Here is a 9,705-nt window from a genome sequence, read left to right as displayed (position 1 = left end):
AGCAAAATGTACAATGAAACATATAACATTTCTATAAATTTAATAAAACAATGCAAAGAACAGTACTGTGTATTGATCATGGATACATATATGACATTGGTTGCCTTTTAGGAAGTGAAGGCACTTGTTATATTTATCTGTAATATTTCTTTAATAAAAGAATGAAAGCAGATATGACAGTAGTAACAAATCTGGTTGTCAAAATTATATTGTGGGTTTTGTTTTTTTATTCTCTCTTGCCTGTCTTTATTTTCTTGTTTCTCTAAAATAATCAAATGGATAGGGACTTCCCTGGTGGTGCAGTGGCTAAGAATCTGCCTGCCAATGCAGGGGACACGGGTTCGATCCCTGATCTGGGAAGATCCCACATGCCATGGAGCAACTAAGCCTGTGCACCACAACTACTGAAGCCCATGTACCTAGAGCCTGTGCTCCGCAACAAGAGAAGCCACCTCAGTGAGAAGCCCACGCACCGCAACAAAAAGTAGCCCCTGCTCACCACAACTAGAGAAAGCCCGCATGCAGCAACGAAGACCCAACACAGGCAAAAAAATAAATACATTTATTTTTTAAAAAATCAAATGGATAGAGAAAACCTGGACCTATAGAAACAATTTTAAAATGGATTCTTATTTTTGATCAGATACTAACATTTATAGAAAAATATCTTTAATAATACACAAACCAAACCTGAATTAAGATAATGTTTTGCTTACCCTCTCCTCATAATGTTAATTAGGATACACACATCAGAAGCATACCGTAACCTTTGAGACCAATTTTTAAATTTTTCATTTCTATTTTAAACACAAGTTCTTCCCTATTTGAAAGCAGTGAAGAAACAAATATTCAGTTGTTGGGGTAACTGACTCTCCATTTGGAAAACAAAATCACCTGCATTTGGGTTGGTTCAAATTGAGGGAGAAAGACCATTCATGCATACTGTAAAATGTTAATGTAAAATATCAAGCCGTATCAGAGCAGAAGCAGTTTCAGTGTATTTCAACAAATCTTTCTTTGGTTTCTAGATCCTTAAATGGGAATTCAAATGCTCGTGATTTTTATGTGTCAGGTAAGAGCTCAGTGGCTGTGAAAGTTCACTTCTTCCTATACCACAGCTGTTTTATATTCAGGCCTTTCAAATATTTATAGAACTCAAATTTCCTTTTCTGTGAATAGCCCATTCATGTATTTTGTCTATTTTTTTCTACTGGGACTTTCAAAAAATGTTTTTATTTAGAAATAATTACAGATTTATAGAAATTGAAGAAATAATAACCTAGAGTACTCTGTGTACCCTATATCCGCTTTCCCCTAATGGTAATATTTTATGTAATTATAGTTATGTATCACATTTGACACTAGTGTGATTCACAGGCCGTATCAGATTTCACTGATTTTACATGCACTTCTGTATGTGTATCTCTAGTTCTATACAGTTTTATCTAGTGTAAATTTGTGTAACTACCACCACAATCAAGATATAGAACTTGAAACACCACAAAGATCCCTTGTTCTATCCCTTTGTAGTCACAACCATCCTTCTTTCCTCCCCCTGTTCCCCACTTCTAATCCCTGCCAACCACTAATCTATTCTCCATAATTTCTTCATATAGGAGCGCTCTATAAATGTAATCACTATATAACCTTTTAAGATTGGCTTTTTTCACTCAACATAATTCTCCTGAGATCAATTCCACTTGTTGCAGGTACAATAATTTGTTCTTTTTTGGGTAATTTCTGAGTAGTTTTTTATGGTATCGGTATACCATGGTTTCTCTAAACATTCAGCTGTTGAAAGACATTTGAGTTGTTTCCAGTTTGGGGTTATTACAAATCTGCTATGAACATTCTCTGCCACTTTATTTGTTGTTTTGTTCTGTTTTTTTGTTCCTCTGTTTCACTTTTCATGTCTTGCTGTGGGTTATTTGAGCATTTTTTTAGAATTCTACTTTGACTTATCTATAGAGTTCTTAAGTACATTTCTTTGTATAATTTTTTAGTAGTTGCCCTAGGTATTACATTATACATATGTAACTCATCACAGTCTATCTTTGTTAACATTGAACCAGTTCAAAACCTTATCTCAACTGAGCTCCTTTAATTTACCCCACTTTATTGCATAGTTATCTTAAATATTTCCTCTATATACCTTAAGAACTACATGAGATAATGTAGCCATTTTTGATTCAGCCATCTAACATAATTTTGGAAAGTCAACGGGAGAAAGATAATCTATTAAATGTACCCATATTTTTACTTTATGTTCTTTCCTCACTCCTGATATTCCACATTTCCTTCATTTCTCTTCTGCTTGAAGAACTTCCTTAGACTAGATCTCCTGACAGATTCTTAGTTTTCCTTCATCTGAGCATGTCTTCATTTCACCTTCATTCATGAAGAATATTTTTTGCTGGTATAGAGTTCTGGATTGACAGTTCTTTCAGCACTTGAAAAATGTGCTACTTCCTTCTGGCCGTCATGTTTTCTGATCAGAAATCTGTCATTTAAATCATTGTTCCTCTGCAGGTAATGTATCATTACTCATGCTGCTTTCATTTTTTTTCTCGTTTTTAGTTTTCTGAATTTTGATTATGATGTGTCTTGGCATGGATTTCTTTGGGTTTATCCTGTTTGGGGTTTGCTCAGTTTCTTGAATCTGTAGGCTTATGTTTATTGCCAAAATTGAGGAATTTTCTGCCATTATTTCTTTGAATGCCTTTTCAGCCTGACTTTCCCCTTTCCTTCCAGGATTCAGCATATTTTCCCTCTTTGTTGTTCATATTGGGTAATTTCTCTTGTTCTATCTTTAAGTTCACTGATGCTTTCCTCTCTCCCCTCCATTCTGTTCTTGAGCACATCCATTGAGTCTTTTACTTTGGCTACGGTATTTTTCTGTTAAAAATATTCCATTTTGGGGACTTCCCTGGTGGCGCAGTGGTTAAGAATCCACCTGCCAATGCAGGGGACACAGGTTCGATCCCTGGTCTGGAAAGATCCCACATGCCACAGAGCAACTAAGCCTGTGCACCACAACTACTGAGCCTGCGCTCTGGAGCCCACAAGCCACAACTACTGAGCCCATGTGCACCACAACTACTGAAGCCCGTGCGCCCTAGAGCCCATGCACCACAGCAAGCCACCACAATGAGAAGCTTATGCACCACAATGAAGAGTAGCCCTTGCTCGCCGCAACTGGAGAAAGCCCGCGCGCAGCAACAAAGACCCAACAGAGCCCCCCCCAAAAAAATTCCATTTTGTTCTTTATATTCTCCCTTCCTTTGCGAAGATTTTCCATTTTTTTATTTGTTTCAAGTGTGTACATAATTTGTTCATTGAAGCATTTCTATGATTGCTGTTTTAAATTTCTTGTCAGATTAATTTATCTTGGTGTTGATGTCTCTTGATTGTCTTTTTTTTCATTCAGTTTGAGATTTTCCTGTTTTTTGATACAATTAATGATGTTCAGTTCTATTCTGGACATTTTGGGGGTTGTGTTGTTAGATTCTAGATCCTTCCTTTATGCAGGCAGTTACTCTATTTAGGTGTAGCTTAGAAGTCCAGGTTGGGGTGGATGTTCAGCACCCTGCTAGGCCCCACAGACTCCACCCCAGCAAAAGTCGAACACGGCCACCCGCCTCATTTTCAGTGGATGGGGGTGGAAGTTAAGCTCTCCATTCAGCCCAGCTAGAACAGATGGGGAAGATGAAAGTGGGGAAAGGGTGTTGGCTAGCACCACCTTTGTTGGTAGAGTTTGTTAAGTGGGGATGAAAGTTCAGCTCCCCATTGGGCCCTGATAACACTGAGGAGGGTGAGAAGCTGATTATTGAGCAGCACTGCTTGGAACTACCTAGTTCAACCTCAGTGCTTTTGGGCCACCATGGAAGTTCATCCTGCTTGATACTACCCTGTTGGTGAAGCAGAGGCAAACTTACCTCACTGCCACTGGGTGTGGCCCTAATGGGTAATTAATTTTTAGTGTTATATTCTGTATACAAACCATTTGTCAAATACTTGCATTATTAAAATACTGGTTTTTTGGATGCACAAAAATTTTAAAGTTTAATGTGGATATTACCTAGTCTATGATATATTTTAAGTTAATTTGTATAAGGTATAGGATTTAGGTCAAGGTTCATTTTTTTTGCCTATGATGTCTAATTGTTCCAACACTATTTGTTGAAAAAAATTATCCTTTTTCTATTCAATTGTTTTGCACTTTTGTAAAAGATCAGGTGGCTGACTTATGTGAGTCTATTTCTGAACTCTTTTCTGTTCCATTGATTTATGTATCTGTCACCCTACCAACACCACACTGTCTTGATTACTGTAGCTAAATAGTGATTCTTCTCCCTTTATCCTTCTTTTTCAAAACTGCTTTATCCTAATTCCTTTGCTTTTCCTTATAACTTTAGATCCACCTTTTTTTTTTCAAAAATGCTGCTTAGATTTTGATAAGAATTGCAGTACACCTTTATATTACATGGGAGAAAATTGAAATTTTTACTGTGTTGAGACTTCCAATCCATAAGCACAATATGTCTCTTCACTTATTTAGATCTTTGAGTTTTTTCATCAGTGTCTTCTGGTTTTCAGCTCCTGTACATATATTGTTAGATATAAACTTAACTGTTTCATTGGCAAGAGAGGGATATTTTTGTTTTGTAGATTCCTTTTCATTCTTTATATAGAAAACAATGTCATCTGCAAATAGAGACAATTTTGTTGTTGTTGCTGCTGTTCTTTCCAATCTGTATGCCTTCTATTTACTTTTCTGGTCTTATTTCACTGGCTGGGGCTTCCAGATACGCTGGTGAGAGAAGACATCCTTGCCTTTTTCCTAATCATAGGATGTTTTCCATTTTTCTCTGGGATAAATGGCCAGTTAACTTCTGGAATGGGATTTTAAAGCTGAATACTGGAAAAAGTTAAGTGACCAACAAAGGCCAAAATAAAAAAGGCAACAAAAAAAGATGCAGAGCTAATATTTAAGAGACAAGAGACTGGCCTATTACTAGAGTAATTGTCACCTTTACAGAGAAAATTCCACTATTCTTTTCCTTGAAGTGACTTGAGTTTCAAATAACCTAATTGAGAAGGTAATTTAGATGGAGCTTTGCTCCTACCAGCAGGAAGAATCTTGATAAATACTGTGGGATCTAACTAGAGCTTCCTTCCTGGAACCACAGTTGAAAAACTATTGAGCAGGGTGAGACCAAGTAATGAAGATCCCTATCAGTTCTAGCTATTTTCTCATGAACCATGTACACCATCGAAGGTGTCCCTTGCTCATGAAGGTCTCACCATTATTAGGGATACTAAGGCACATATCCAAACTGACCACTGAAGTCAGCCTTGTGATTTTTGCTGGTCTAACCCATTGAGTATGCAGAGAAACAGGAATCGAGGCAGTCGGGGATAAGGTAGGAATCAGTTTTAGGTCTAATCTACAGTATGAAAAGAACATATGGAATTCCAAGAAAAATCTGACAGTATAATAGAGTGGTAGTGTGTGTGCGTGCACACACACACATTTAATTAAAATAGACCACAAGCAAGCAGAGTTGTGTTAGGATTTCTGTCTCTTCAAGAGAAGATACAAATGGCCAACAGGTACATGATTTACAAACATTTTCTTCTATATGTTGTCTTTTCACTTTCTTGATAAGGTCTTTTTGTAGAAAAAGTTTATCGTTTTTGTGAATTTCAATTTATCTTTTCTTTTGCTTCTTGTGTTTTTTATGTCAAATCTAAAAATCAGTTGACAAATTCAAGATCAGGAAGATCTACCCCTATATTTCTTCTAAGAATCTGATAATTGAACTCTTAAATTTAGGTCATTGTTCAATTTCAAGTTAACTTTTGTAAATGGAGTGAGGCAGGAGTTCACCTTGATTCTTGTGCATGTAGTTAACCAGTAGTCCCAGCAGATTTCTTAAACTATTTGTACCCCATTGAATTTTCTTGGCACCCTTGCCAAAAATCAATCGGGTATGGATATTTGGGTTTATTTCTAGACTCAGCTCTATCCCATTGATCCATATGTCTGCCCTTATGTAAGTACCGCATTGTTTTGATTACTCTAGCTTTGAAGTAGTTTTTGAAATGGGAAAGTGTGAGTCTTCCAATTTTGTTTTTCTTTTTCAGTGTTGTTTTGACTATTTGGGGACCCTTGAAATTTCATATAAATTGGAGGATCAGCTTTTCCAATCTGAAAAAAAAAGTATTAGAATTTTGATAGGGATTGCACTGAATCTGTAAATTGCTTTGAGGATTACTGCCATCTTACTAGTTGTTATGGACTGAATTGTGTCCCCCAATTCCTAAGTTGAAGCCCTAACCCACAATGGGACTATATTTGGAGATAGGGCCTTTAAGGAGCCAATTAAGGTTAAATGATGCCATAAGAGTGGGACCCTAATCCAATACGAATTTTGTTCTTTAAGAAGAGGAAAAAATACCAGAAATGTGCATGTACAGAGAAAAGGCCATCTGCAGGTCAAGGAGAGAGGCCTCAGGAGACGTCAAATCTGCAAACAGCTTGATCTTGAATATCCAGCCTCCAGAACTGTGAGAAATAAATTTCTGTTGTTTAAGCCATCCAGTCTGTGGTACATTGTTATGGCAGACCTAGTAGAGTAATACAACACTATTACATTTTCCAATTGATGAAAATGGAATGTCCTTCCATTTAATAATGTCTTTAATTTTGTTCAGCAGTGTTTTATAGTTTTCAGTGTACAAGTCTTTCACTCCTGTGGTTAAATTTATTCCTACATATTTTATTCTTTTTGATGCTATTATAAATAGAATTTTCTTAGTTCCTTTTTGTATTGTTGATTGCTAGTGTATAGAAAAACAATTTTTTTGTGCTGATCCTGTACCCTATAATTTTACTAAAATTTATTAGCTCCAGTTTTTTCCTGTGGACATTTTGGGATTTTCTATGTATAGAGTCATGTCATCTGCAAACAGAGATAGTTTTAGTTCTTCCTTTAGAATTTGGATGCCTTTTATTTTTCTTGACTAATTTCTCTGGCTAGGACTTCCAGTACAATGTTGAATACCAATGGTGAAATCAGATATTCTTGTCTTGTTCCTGGTGTTAAGGAAAAAGATTTCAGATGTTCACCGTTGGGGATGATGTTAGCTGTGGGTTTTTCATAAATGCCCTTTATCATGTTAAGGAAATTCCCTTCTATTCCTAGTTTGCTGAGCATTTTTAACCTGAAAGGCTGTTTAATTTTTTCAAGTGCCTTTCTGCATCAATTGAGATGATCATGTTGGGTTTTTTTCGCCTTTGCTTTATTAATGAAGTGTATTAACTTCATTTATTTTCTTATGTTGAAGCACCTTTGTATTCCTGGAATAAATCCCACTTAGTCAAGCTGTGCAATCCTTTTAATGTACTGTTGGATTTGGTTTGCTAATATTTTGTTGAAGATTTTTGTACCTATATCTATGAGAGGTATTTATATGTAGTTTTCATTTCTAGTGGTACTTTTGTCTGGCTTTATATCAGGATAATGCTGGCTTCATAGAATGTGTTAGGGATAATTCTCTCCTATTTTTCAGAAGAGTTTGAATAGGATTGGTGTTAATCCTTCTTTAAAAGTTTAAATTCACTGGTGAAGCCATCTGGACCTGGACTTTTCTTTCTTGAAGGTCTTGAACTACTGATTCAACCTCTTTACTTGTTACAGGTCTGTTGCAATTCTCTATTTCTTATTGAGTCAATTTCAGTAATTTTTGCCTAGAGATTTGTGCATTTAATCTACATTATTTAATTTGTTGGTGTACAATTATTTGTAGTATTCTTTTATAATTCTTTAAATTTCTGTAAAGTTTGTAATGTCCCCACTTTTATTTCTAACTTTAGTTATTTGCATCTTCTTTTTTTTCTTAAACACTTTATCTAAAGTTTTGTCAATTTCAATCTTTTCAAATAACCAGCTTCTGGTTTCACTGATTCTATTTTTAAATTTCATTTATTCTTTGTATCTGCTTTTGTCTGTATTTTCTTCCTTCTGCTGGTTTTGGGTTTAGTTTGCTCCTCTTTTCTAGTTCCTTAAGATGTAAAGTTAGGTTAAAATTTTCTTCCTTTTTAATATAGGTATTTATAGCTGTACATTTCCCTCTGGGAACTGCTTTCATTGAATCTCATAAGTTTTGGTATGTTGTGTTTTTATTTTCCTTCATCTCAAAGTATTTTCTAATTTAACCAGTGATTTCTTCTTTGACCAATTGGTCATTTAAAGAGTATGTTGTTTAATTCCCACATATTTGCAAAATTTTCAATTTTCCTTCTAATATTGACTTCTAACCTTGTTTCATATTAGTTAGATACTTGGTATGCTTTCAGTTGTTTAAAATGAGAATTACTTTATGATCCTGGAGAATGTTCCATGTGCACTTCAGAAAAATGTGTATCTGCTGTTGTTGGGTGGAATGTTCCAAATATGTCTGTTAGGGCTAGTTGGTTTTTGTGTTGTCCAATTCCACTTACTTATTGATCTTCTATCTAGATATACTTTTCATTATTGAAAATAAGGTACTTAAGTCCCCAACTATTGTAGAACTATTTCTCCCAACAATTCTGTCCATGTTTACTACATATATTTTGAGGCTCTGCTGTTTAGTGCAAGTATGTTTATCTTCTAAATGCATTGACACCTTTATCAATAGATAATTTCCTTTGTCTTATAACAATTTAGACCTAAAACCCATTTTGTGTTTTAATCTATCTACACAAGATCACTTTTTTAGTTCCTCTAGTGGATACTTTTATATCTTTAAAGATTACAACTAACTTTTAAACCTTTAAAAATTGAAATATAGTTGATTTACAATATTGTGTTTGTTTCAGGTGTACAGAAAAGTGATTGTTACATATATATGTATTTTTTCAGATTATTTTCAATTATATGTTATTATAAGATATTGAATACAATCTCCTGTGCTATACAGTAAATCCTTATTGCTTATCTATTTTATGTATAGTAGTTTGTATCTGTTACTCCCATACTCCTAATTTATCCCTTCCCCCCCTCCCTTTTTCCTTTGGTAACCATAAATTTGTTTTCTGTGCCTGTGAATCCATTTCTCTTTTGTATATTCATTTGTATTATTTTTTAGATTTCACATATAAGTGATATCATATAATATTTGTCTGACTTGCTTCACTAAGTATAATATTCCTTAGGTCCATCCATGTTGCTGCAAATGGCAATATTTCATTCTTTTTTATGACTAATATTCCATTACACACACACACACACACATATCATGTCTTCTTAAGCCAGTCAGGCATTTGGGTTGTTTCCCTGTCTTGACTGTTGTAAATAGTGCTGCTACATGAACACTGAGACACATGTATCTTTTGGAATTAGAGTTTTCATCTTCTCCAAATATTTACCAAGAAGTGGGGTTGCCAGATTACATGGTAGCTCTATTTTTTGTTTTTTAAGGAAACTCCATACTGTTTTGCATAGTGGCTGCACCAATTTACATTCCCACCAACAGTGTAGGAGGGTTCCCTTTTCTCCACACACTCTCTGGCATTTATTATTTATAGTTTTGGTGATGGCCATTCTGAATGATGTGAGGTGATACCTCATTGTGGTTTTGATTTGCATTTCTCTAATAATTAGCAATGGTAAGCATGTTTTCATGTGCCTGTTGGCCATCTGTATGTCTGCTTTAGAG

Source organism: Eschrichtius robustus, chromosome 19 (assembly GCF_028021215.1).
Source record: "Eschrichtius robustus isolate mEscRob2 chromosome 19, mEscRob2.pri, whole genome shotgun sequence".
In the NCBI taxonomy this organism is placed as follows: Eukaryota; Metazoa; Chordata; class Mammalia; order Artiodactyla; family Eschrichtiidae; genus Eschrichtius; species Eschrichtius robustus.
Note: the sequence above shows the minus strand (reverse complement) of the source record.